Raw genomic sequence first — 12,253 nt, forward strand, 5'->3', positions numbered from 1 at the left:
TGGGATAGTTACTTCTATTCCTATTTTTCTGAGAATTTGTTTCATGAATGAATACTGAATTTTGTCAAAATTATTTTCAGCACCAGTTAATATAATCATGTGATTTTCTTTATTTGAATTGTTGACTAGTGGATTACAATTGCTTTTCAGTACTGAACCAGCTTTGCATCCCTGAAATAAACCCCACTTGTGTCATGGTATATAATTCTTTTCTCATATTGGTGAATTCTACTTGTTAATATTTTGTTAACTATTTTTATGTCTAAATTCACAAGGGATATTGGTCTGTAGCTTTCTTTTTAGGTACTGTTTTTGTCTGGTTTTGGTATCAAGTAATACTAGTTGCATAAAATGAGTGGGGAAAAGTTCACTCTTCTATTTTCTGGAAGAGATTATGTAGTTCAGTTCAGTTCAGTCGCTCAGTTGTGTCTGACTCTTTGCGACCCTATGAATTGCAGCACGCCAGGCCTCCCTGTCCATTACCAACTCCCAGAGTTCACTCAAACTCATGTCCATCGAGTCGGTGACACCATCCAGCCATCTCATCCTCTGTCGTCCCCTTCTCCTCCTGCCCCCAATCCCACCCAGCATCAGAATCTTTTCCAGTGAGTCAACTCTTCACATGAGGTGGCCAGAGTACTGGAGTTTCAGCTTCAGCATCATTCCTTCCAATGAACACCCAGGACTGATATCCTTTAGAATGGACAGGTTGGATCTCCTTGCAGTCCAAGGGACTCTCAAGAGTCTTCTCCAACACCACAGTTCAAAAGCATCAGTTCTTTGGTGCTCAGCTTTCTTAACACATCCATACATCTCTCACATCCATACATGACCACTGGAAAAACCTTAGCCTTGACTAGACAGACCTTTGTTGACAAGGTAATGTCTCCACTTTTTAATGTGCTATCTAGGTTGGTCATAAATTTTCTTCCAAGGAGTAAGCATCTTTTAATTTCATGGCTGAAATCACCATCTGCAGTGATTTTGGAGCCCCCCCAAAATAAAGTCTAACACTGTTTCCCCATCTATTTCCCATGAAGTGATGGGACCAGATGCCATAGATTGTGTAGAATTGGTGTTAATTCTTAATTAAATACTTGATAGAATTCCCCAGTGAAACCATATGGTCCTAGAGATTTCTCTTTTGGGAGTTTTTAAGTTAAAAATCCAACTTCCTTAATAGTTACATGGTTATTTAAATGATCTATTTAATATTGAGTGAAGTGTGGTAGTTTTTATTTTGCAAGTGAAATTTCAAAATTTTTCAAAGAGAACTTTGAAATTTTTCAAGTTTTTGTTTCTATTTTTCATTATCCATTTGTCAAATGTAGGTCTGTAGGGTTGTTTGTAGTATTCACTTGTATTCCTTTTAAGATCTGCAGAGTTTATAGCAATACCCACTGTTTCATTCCTGATCTTGATAATTCATGTCCTACCTGTCCTTCTTTCTCTCTCTCTTCCCCTTTTTGTCAGTCTTGATAGAGTATTGCCAAATTTGTCTTTTCAAAGATTCTATTTTTTGTTTCATTGATTTTTCTATGTTATCAGTTTCATTGATTTCTGCTCATATCATTATTATTTCTTTCCTTTTACTTTGGGTTTGCTTTTCATTTTCTAAGTTCTTGATTATTTGGGAGCTTGGATTATTTATTTATCTGACATATGCATTTAGTGTTATAAATTTACCTCTCAATCCTGATTTACCCATGTTTCACAAATTTTGATATGTTATATTTTTATTTTCTTCCATTCTGATAAGTTTAAAAAAAATCCTTCAGACTTCTTTAACCATGGATTATTTAGAAGTGTGTGGTTTAAGTGTCCAAGAGTTTGGAGATATTTCTGTTATCATTCTGTTAGATTTTCAGTTTGAGTTCCCAAAACATAAACTGCATAATTTAAATTATTTTACATTTGTTGAGATATGTTTTATGGCCCACGCTATGGTGTTTCCCGGAGAAGGCCATGGCACCCCACTCCACTGCTCTTGCCTGGAAGATCCCATGGACGGAGGAGCCTGGTAGGCTGCAGTCCATGGGGTTGCTAAGAGTCGGGCACAACTGAGCGACTTCACTTTGACTTTTCACTTTCATGCACTGGAGAAGGAAATGACAACCCACTCCAGTGTTCTTGCCTGGAGAATCCCAGGGACAGGGGAGCCTGGTGGGCTGCTGTCTCTGGGGTGGCACAGAGTCGGACACGACTGAAGTGACTTAGCAGCATGGTGTTTCCTGGTACATGTTTTGTGGGCAATTGAAAGGAACACGTATTCTGCTGTTGTTAAGCGGAATATCCTATAAATGTTGATTATTACTGTTGGTTGATGATGGATTTCTCTGTATCTTTGGTGACTTTACGTCTGGTTATTCTGAGAGAGATTGAGGTCAGTGTGACATCTCCAACTATAATTGCAGATTTGTCTATTTCTTCTTTCGATTCTGTCTGTTTTGTCTTCACATATTTTGCAGCCCCATTGTTTGGTGCATTCACGGTTAGAATCACTATGTCTTCTCGGTGGATTGACCCTTCCCCTGTTATAGAACATCTCCCTCTGGGTCTGGTAATTTTCTTGCTTTGAAATCTCCTTTATCTAATATTAATATAGTCATTCCTGCTTCCCTTTTATTAGTGTTTGCATTATATATTTCTTTCTACCCTTTTATTTTTATCCTGCTTATACTGTCATGTTTAAAGTGAATTTCTTATAGACAGTATATCGTTGGGTCATGTTTTTTAATCCACTCTCCCGATACTGCCTTTTAATTGATGTATTTTGATCATAGACATTTAATATGGGCTTCCTTGTGGCTCAGCTGATAAAGAATTGCCTGCAGTGTGGGAGACCTGGGTTCAATCCCTGGGTTAGGAAGATCCTCTAGAGAAGGGAAAGGCTACCCTCTCCGGTATTCCGGCCTGGAGAATTCCATGAACTGGAATATAGTCCATGGGGTCACAAAGAGTCGAACACACCTGAGCAACTTTCACTTTCACATTTAATATAATTATCGATGAGGTTGAAATGTGCCATTTCCTTTTTCTCTTATTCTTGGCATGTTTTTCATTTCTGTTTTATTTTTCTTGTCTTCCTATGGGTTACTTAAATATTCTTTAGAATTACATTTGGTTTATAGTATTTTTGAGTGTATCTCTTTGTATAGCTATTTAAATAGTTGTTCTGGGAATTACATTATATAATAAAAGTTCTATTTACATGTATGTGTGTGTGTATATATATATATATATATATATATATATATATATATATATATCTTATCACAGTCTATTGGTATTATGAATTTACCAGCTTGAGTAAAATAATAGAAGCTTTGTCTCCCTTATATCCCATTACTTCCCCATTTACTATATAATAGTCTTAAATTTCTCTCTACGTATACTTAGAATCATATCAGACAGTGTTGTCATTTTTGCTTCAACCATCAAAAATAATTTAGAAACTCAAGAAGAGAAAGCCTATTGTATGTACCTACATTTTTCCTTACATATTTTTTTTTCCTCTCTTCTTTTCTCTTCTGTTTAGAAAACTTCCTCTAGCTAGTCTCTTAGGGTAGGTCTTCTGGTGACAAATCATCTTAGTTTTCCTTCATTTGAGAATATCTTGATTTCTCCGTTATTCCTAGATAAGATTTTTGCTAGGTAGGATTCCGGGTTTACAAGTCTTTTCTTTCAGCACTTGAAAAATATTGTAAAATATTTTTACTTGAGAAAAAATTCTTCTGACCTCTCTGGTTTCTAATGAGAAATCCACTGTCATTCAAATTGTTTTTCCCCTATAGGCAAGGTGTCTTTCTCTGACTTTTTCAAGTTCTTTTTCTTTGTCTTGATTTTCAGAAGTTTAATTATGATACATCTGGGCATGGATTTCTTTGTGTATAACCTTGGGGTTTGCTGCTGCTGCTGCTACGTCGCTTCAGTCATTTCTGACTCTGTGCGACCCCACAGACGACAGCCTGCCAGGCTCCCCCGTCCCTGGGATTCTCCAGGCAAGAACACTGGAGTGGGTTGCCATTTCCTTCTCCAATGCATGAAAGTGAAAAGAGAAAGTGAAGTCTCTCAGTCGTGCCCGACTCTTAGCGACCCCATGAACTGGAGCCTACCAGGCTCCTCCGTCCATGGGATTTTCCAGGCAAGAGTACTGTGGGGTTTGCTAAGCTTCTTTAATCTATATATATCTCTCGGCAAATTTGGGAGGTTTTCAGCCATTATTTCTTTGAGTATTTCTTCCGCTCCACGTTCTATCTCCTTTACAACTGCCTTGATGTGAATATTATAACTCTTGTTATGGTTCCACAAGTCTCTAATTAATTTTTTAATTAAAATTTGCATAATTAAAAATTTTAAATTAATTTACTTTTTCTTTGCTTTTTGCTTTTGGTGGCTGCTTGCCGGCTCTCTCGAGTCGCGGTGAGCAGGGGCTGCTCTTCCCTGTGGTACCCAGCTCCATTGCTGGACTTCTCATGCTCCAGGGCTTCTATCGCCGTGGTGCATGGGCTCAGTTGCTCCAAGGTGTGTGGAATCTTCCCAGACCAGGGATCAAACCCATGTGCCCTGCACTGGCAGGGGGGTTCTCCTGCCAAGGGAAGTCCGCCATTAATTTTCTTTCCAATCTATTTTCCCTGTTGTTCAGATTGAGCTGTGCCTGTTGTTCTATCTTTCAGCTCCCTGTTGAGTCCATCCACTGAGCGTCTATTTTGGTTATTGTTTTTTAGTTCTACAGTTTCCATGTGGTTCTCCTTTATACCTTTTATTTCTTTGTTGGCACTTTCTACTTCTTTGCTGAGACTATGTGTTTTTCTTTGTTTCATGTACGTTCTTAATTGATCATTGAAGCACTTTTAACATGGTTGCTTTAAAATCTTTGTCAGATTGTTCTGATGTCTTTTTTATCTCCATGTTGGAATCTATCAATTGTCTTTTTCCCATTCAGTTTGAGATTTTTCTGGTTGTTGGTATAAAAAGCCATTTTTAATTGAAATTGTTTTTATTTATTTATTTTGTTGTGGATTTCCCAGGTGGCATAGCGGTAAAGAATCCACCTGCCAGTGCAGCAGAGGCGGGTTCAGTCTCTGAGGTGGGAAGGTCCCATGGAGGAAGAAACGGCAACCCACTCCAGTATTCTTGCCTGGACAATCCCGTGGACAGAGAGGAGACTGGTGGGCCACAGTCGATGGGGTCACAAAGAGTGGGACACAATTGAGTGACTGAGCACACACACATTAATTTTTTTGTGCCCCTCTGTCAGGAGACGGAGAAGGCAATGGCACCCCACTCCAGCACTCTTGCCTGGAAAATCCCATGGATGGAGGAGCCTGGTGGGCTGCAGTCCATGGGGTCACTAAGAGTTGGACACGACTGAGCGACTTCACTTTCACTTTTCACTTTCCTGCATTGGAGAAGGAAATGGCAACCCATTCCAGCGCTCTTGACTGGAGAATCCTAGGGATGGGGGAGCCTGATGGGCTGCCGTCTGTGGGGTCGCACAGAGTCGGACACGACTGAAGCGACTTAGTAGCGGTGGTCAGGAGAAGGGGAGACATTGCTCCATCACTGCAAAATAGAAGTAGACATCCAAGATATCCGCTTGCTCTCTCTTGACAGCTGACCCCGAGGGAGTTGCTCAGGGTGGAGGGGAGGTTCCAGCTCCCCAAATGGTCTCCACTGACTCTGCAGTTAGAGTGACCTGGCTACCGCTGGCCATTGGTGAAAGCTGACTCTCCAGTAGGCGGCCTCTGACAGAACCGGAGAGGGGATTGAGGGACAGGGGCTCTTCGTTATCGCTTCATGGGGTGCAAGTTCGAGCTGTCAGCGTGTTCTCCACTGAACCATGGCCTGGGGGGAGCTTATTACTGGTGGTGAGGATGAAAGTCTGGGCACCCTACATGACCTTCCCTGATACCACTGAGAGTGCTGAAGCACCTAATTACAGTCTTATGCATGTGAGGATGTCTAGGCTCCCACTTGAAATTTGCTGGCATGGGTGGGAATGGGGCCACAGATGTTTCCTATGGGGACTGGCTGGAGTAGAGTTGTTAGAGTCTAAAAAGTATAGTCTATAGTTGTTTCTGTCTGCTAGGCTGCCCTTGTCCTATTTCTTTGTCTAGAGAGAGAAGGCTTTCGTTGGGGCTTGTTTTATCTGTCTGTTAGTATTTCTGGGCTGCTGGGTTGTTCAGCTTTAAGTCTGGGATGCACGAGGCAAAAAGAAAACCCAGGAACTCATCACTCTGCCATTCCTTGGGTTCTGAAGTCTCTTGTCAGTCTGCCTTCTTCTCTTTGTTTCAGAGACTTCTTGTCTTTATTTTTATGTATAATGTTCAGGATTTCTAGTGGAAGAAATAGCTATATCTAAATATGTCTACTCAGTCTTCCTTGAAAAAGTATTGACTGTATTTTAAATAAACCTGAAATGTAATATGATTTTTCTTGAACTTTAATTAAATACTGTAAAGTGTTTGTATGAAAACAAAACCATTTACAGTTTAGCATTCAGCATTCTTCCAGTTACCGGTAAAGATGCTGATACCATGCTTCAACCATATACACAAATTTAAGGGTGATATGGTTTGTTTAATATTGCATAATGTTCCTCAGCTGCTACCTGCATCTGTTGCAAATACTGTGATCATTTGTGATTACTTCTGGAACCTTAAATTAGAATACAAAGAGACGGAAGAAAGCAGACACCTGGCACTTACTAGGAACCAATCATTTGGTATGCAAGAGGTATCGCGTTTATGCCAAGAGGAAGAGTTTGGCAAGCTAATTTGTCTCTTCTCTTATACTTCAGTGCTTCTGTTGCTTGAATCCTCCCTGTGGTTCAATATCTGCAGGACAAAACCCACAGACATTCGTGGCATCCAGACCCAGCCGCCTTCTGTTTTGAGGACATGGGCAGGAGATGTGAAGTATTCTCTAGGGCCATGAAGGGCGCTGGAAGCAAGTGTGGATCTTTGGGATTGTGGGTCACTCTGCACCACCTCTGAGCACCAGATGCCAAGTGACAGAACTGTTCACATGATCATCTGTGTGTGTGTGTTTATGTCTGCTGTGAGATATGTGCGTGCGTGCTAAGTCGCTTCAGTGGTGTCCAACTCTTTGGGACCCTGTGGACCATAGCCCACCAGGCTTCTGCGTCCATAGGATTTTCCAGGCACGGATACTGGAGTGGGTTGTCATGCCCTCCTCAAGGGGACCTTCCCGACCCAGAAATTGAATGCATGTCTCTTACGTCTCCTGCATTGGCAGGCAGGTTCTTTATCATTAGCGCTACCTGGGAAGAACTGTGAGATATGGGAGCCCTTCTAACACATAAGTCCAGGCCAGGGGCCCTCTTGCCTGGAGCTTAAGTATAATATTGTCTTCCACAGGGCAAGTTCAGCTAAGACTTTTAAACCACTTGCCACATTCTAAAGATCTTCTTTCTCATCTGTTTCCTCGTAATCTAGTGTAAGACTATTAACAATGTAAATGAGGCAAAACTAAACATTTCCACATTCAACTGAGAATTAATATGAGGTAAACACAGATCAGGAGATGGTGAGCATTCTTTCTTTATAATTTATGATATAATTTTAATGGCACTGCACAGCTCTGTCTACATGTAGAGACACTATGTGGGCAGACATGATGTTTCTCTTTCTGAATTATGGGGGAAAAGAGATGAAGGTTTCTTTTTCTTATTTTTTTTACAGTCAGTTTCATTTTTTTCTAACTAGAGTCAAACACTTGATAGGATAATTAAAAATACATCAAGTCATCCGGAACCGTGGCAGTTGTATGTTTGGTTAGATGGTAGGATAATTGCCAACCCTTATCTTCAATTTTCAGACTTAAATTTCTTTCCCATTTTGCTTTAATTGGCTCTAGGCTTCCATCCATCCTTAACTTTGGGTTCATTTGTTGCAGTTGTTTTATCTGCGCTAAGTTGTTCTCCAGTGAATACAATAAATCTATGTATCTGATTCATCTTTGTTTTTATGGTTAATATTTTAAGATTATAAAACCAGACTCTTCAGAATGTGAAATGCAGGAGTAAGTGTCTGCATTTCAGAATCACTTTATCGATGCCTCTGAAAAGGCATTAGCTGTTAGGCACTAGCTTATTGAATCACATTTACAAAAATTCTCTGTAAAAAATAAGAATTTGTATTTTCATTTTCCCTGCTCTTAACTCCTCTTGATTTTTTCTTTTTTTTTTTTTTACAACTCTCACAGCAGCTATTTTGGAAAAGTTACTTTAAAGAAAAATAATGATTTATTCTCTTTCCCAAACTGCCAATTAAATGGTGACCTGGTTTAAGGCTACCTTATCATCTGAGGCTGCATTGTTGCCACAGAGCTCTGCTCTCTAGCTACCTGATAAATGGCTAAAACCTTTGAGGGGAATATCTTATTAAAGTTATAAACCCTCTCTTCAGAAAAAGGCAGAGTTGCATATAGTTTTAGGGATTCGTGGATGTTCTGAACTTCTGCTTAGCTTCCTAAGGGGTTCCGAGACCCCAGGTTAAGTCTTTTGATTTAGACCACTTGGTGGCAAAGACGACTGGTAAAGTCAAAACATTATTTACACAATTTACAGACTGCTGATGTTGTTTAGGGTGGGGGAAGGGATGAAACTAAGGAGGGGGAGGGGTGCAAGATCCAAGGTAAGCAAGTCTATTTCTTTAGCAATGAATGGAACTGGAAGCTCTCAGCCCAAAAAATAGCAGGCCGCAAACGCTGCAAATAATGGAGTGAGTTTGCAGAATGAAATGGAAGGAATTTCTTTTGCTTCCTTATGAATTACAATTTCATTGGCAAAACAGAGCAAAAGCACCATGTAAAGCAAATGTCTTCTGAAGCTGGCCCTGCTAAAAGAGTCCAGCGGTTTTGCTTCCATGGAACACCTAGACTGGCTTTGGATGCGAAGCAGGGGAGGGAACTCCAGTGCTCTGAGCCGGGAGTGGGGAATCCCTGGGGGAGCGAGGGAGAGAGGGAGCCAAGGCGATTCACATTCAGGCATGGCCTGTGAGAAATCCCTAGAGGATGTTCAAGAAATGGGACAGCTGGTATCAGATGTTAGGTCGTTTGCTGTGTGGTGAGAAAATGTAACCCATTCCTCATGACCTAAAAACCGTCAATAAACATTCAGCTAACGTCTGATGCTTGTAAAAATAATTGCTTTTGGGTGAGAGGACAGGGTTGGGAGGAAAAGGCGCAGAATTATGGAGAGCAGAAAATGAGAATTCAGTAAGGGCAGGAAATTGGAGCCAGAGGTGAGAGAAAGATATAGGTTCCCTTGCAATTTGCAGAAATCTCAAGGCAGGCAGTAGATTTTTTCCCCCCTAGGATATAAAATGGGGGTTTGAACCAAATAGATCTATATTTTAAGAAGCATAGTACCCCCCTTGACCTCTCAGTAACATCTATCTGAAGAGGTTACCTTTCTGTTAATCGAGCATCTTTAGATTCATTCACACTGTCTGTTCCCTGATCCTGGGTTCACAGGTGTGGTGGGCTTTCCTGCAGGGCTGGCAGGTGCTGGCCTTCTTAGTCTCCTGAGGCTGGCAGGTGCCTGAGAAGGAGGAAGGGACTGACGGAAAGTGTGAGGAGTCTTTGAGTTCATCTGGGGAGGGAGGAGATTACCACAGCTCTGAAAGTCAAAGGACAGTGCTGGCGGGCCCTTATCATTTGCAAAGCATTTGCAGAGCTTATTACAAGCTTCCCAGCTCAGTTATATCTAGTTCCCAGGGGTAGGGGCCCAGGGGTGTCACTCTCCTCTTTTCTGGAGGAGAGGTCCTACAGGAGCCTGCTGGCCTGAGACGTCCCCTGGTCTCTCACTGGACCTTGGGGCCCTGAATTTCGGGTAGTATGGTAGGGGAGGAGCCAGGGAGGGGCTGTGATCACCCCCTTTTTCTGTTCAGTTGTTGACTGACACTTCAGGCTCTGGGAAAAAATGATATGCTGACTGGTACCGTCGTCTCAGAAAAGAAAATGAGTTCACCCATCTCCCTTGCTGATTAGTGTGCCTTGTGTTCTAATTGACTCTGCACAGGAATTCCTTCCTGGGGAAATCTTCCGTGCTCAGTGAATGGACTCTGGGGCGGGGCGGGGCGAGGGGGCAGGAAGGGGGAGGGGGCAGGCTGCGCGAACGCCATAAAAGGCACAGTCAGGGACCCAGGGCCTGGAGGTAAGGCTGACTAGGGGCTGATTTGTTTCATTTGCTCACAGTGACCTACATTTCCAGCCCTTTCCTCTAAGAATTTCAGATAATGTGGTCTCTGGAGACGTAGGATGTCTTCTTTTAGGGTGGGTGAGGCCGCGCCTTTGGGTGGTGGTGATACAGCCTGATATTGCATCAGGGGTGCTTGCAGGCCTGGAGAGGGGCGTGGAGGTGTGGGAGAGAGGGAGTGGGGGCCGTGTTGATGACTCAGCATTGGCCCACGCACTGGGACATCATAAAGGGCTCGTTTTACAGGCAGTGATTCATTCAACAAGTATTTGCTGGATGCAGGTAATGTGCCAGGTGTTGGGGAGGCAGGGATGAAAATGTGTAGCCCCTGCCGTTGTGGAGCTTATCATGGTTTCTGTTGCAGCTGATGGGTCCCAAGTTCTAACAGCAGCTTAAGGTCCCACAGGACAGGCCCTGGTCATCCCTTTACTCTGTGCTCCCTCTCGATGGTCCAGCCATGCTTGGCTGTTCTTGCAAGGCATCAGCCACACTCCCATGTTAGGTCCTTTGCACTGGCTGTTCCCTCTGCTTGAAAGTTTCTCCTCCCTCACCTCTTTCATGTTCCACTTACTGTCGCCGCATTTGGACCACAGTATTAAAAGCACCACAAGTGCTCTTCCCAGTACTCCCGATCCCCCTTCCCTTCTTCCACATTTCCTTTCTAAAGCACTTCTTTCTCTCCACCATACCATATGACTGACATATTTATTATGCTTTTATTACTTGTTACGTTTTCACCAGCTAGAATGTAAGCCCCATGAGGACAGAAATTGCCGATGCCTCCCAATTCTATTGAATGAATTAATCAAATTACAATAGACTTATTAGAAGGCTTCCCTGGTGGCTCAGATGGTGAAGAATCTGCCTGCAATGTGGGAGACCTGGGTTCGATCCCTGAGTTGGAGAGATCCCCGGGAGGAGGGCATAACTACCCACTTCAGTATTCTTGCCCGGAGAATCCCCATGGACAGAGGAGCCTGGTGGGCTACAGTTTATGGGGTCATAAAGAGTTGGACACAATTGAGTTACTAAGCAGCAGCAGCAGCACCAGGCTTATTGGAAAGTCATCCCGCCCATCCCCCTTGACTTATGCCAAGCCTTTTCTGCCCTTTATGTGAGCTGAGTTCTCTCACCCAGCTCTCCCATCTCACTCTTGGCATTGTATCGGGGGATTTGTCAGGTCCTCTAAGCAAGCTTGGCCGCATGAGGCCCCTCCTTCTGGTGATGCTGCTGCCGCTGCTGCTAAGTTGCTTCAGTCGTGTCCGACTCTGTGCGACCCCGTAGACGGCAGCCCACCAGGCTCCCCTGTCCCTGGGATTCTCCAGGCAAGAACACTGGAGTGGGTTGCCATTTCCTTCTCCAACTGGTGATGCCTAAGGAGGGGCAATATAGCCAAGTGGAAGAGGCGACACACTGCTGTTCTGGTCAGTGCTTCCAGAAACTTAATTGTCGCAGCTTTGAGATACCTTAACCAAGGAAGTTCTTGAGAGAAGGCTTTGCATTTTGTTTTGGAGATCCAAATCAATTCTTCTGAGTATGATCTAAACCTCATCCATCCGTTCAGTTCTACTTCTCTTTTAAGAGATTTTTCTGGCCATCAGCCATCACCACTGGTAATATCAGCTGTCATGGTCTGAGTCCCCACCCTGCATGTTTCAGTAATTCTGTCCCTTCCCTTAGTATTTCTGAAAATCATCAAGGAGTTCTCCCACGCATCCCTCAAGTCATCCAGGCTTCTCCCAGCTCTGTTTGACTTCAGTTTGCCCTGCTCATTACTTTGGGCTTGTTGTAACCACATCTGTAGTACTTCCTGTGATCTAGTCCCCAAAACAAGAACACAGCCTGGACTTGATTGCTCCAAAACAGCTCATTGAAAGCTAATAGCTATTTGATAGAATTTTCCCAAGGATCTGATGCTGCCACAAGAAAATTATAACCCAGAAAAGGGAAGCTGAATGCTCCAGGTCAGTCATCAGTGCTTCTAGAGTCTGTGGTCATGCTTCTTCATGTTTGGAGGCTCCCTCGTCA

The sequence above is a fragment of the Ovis canadensis genome, chromosome 12 (assembly GCF_042477335.2).
Source record: "Ovis canadensis isolate MfBH-ARS-UI-01 breed Bighorn chromosome 12, ARS-UI_OviCan_v2, whole genome shotgun sequence".
NCBI classification, from domain to species: domain Eukaryota; kingdom Metazoa; phylum Chordata; class Mammalia; order Artiodactyla; family Bovidae; genus Ovis; species Ovis canadensis.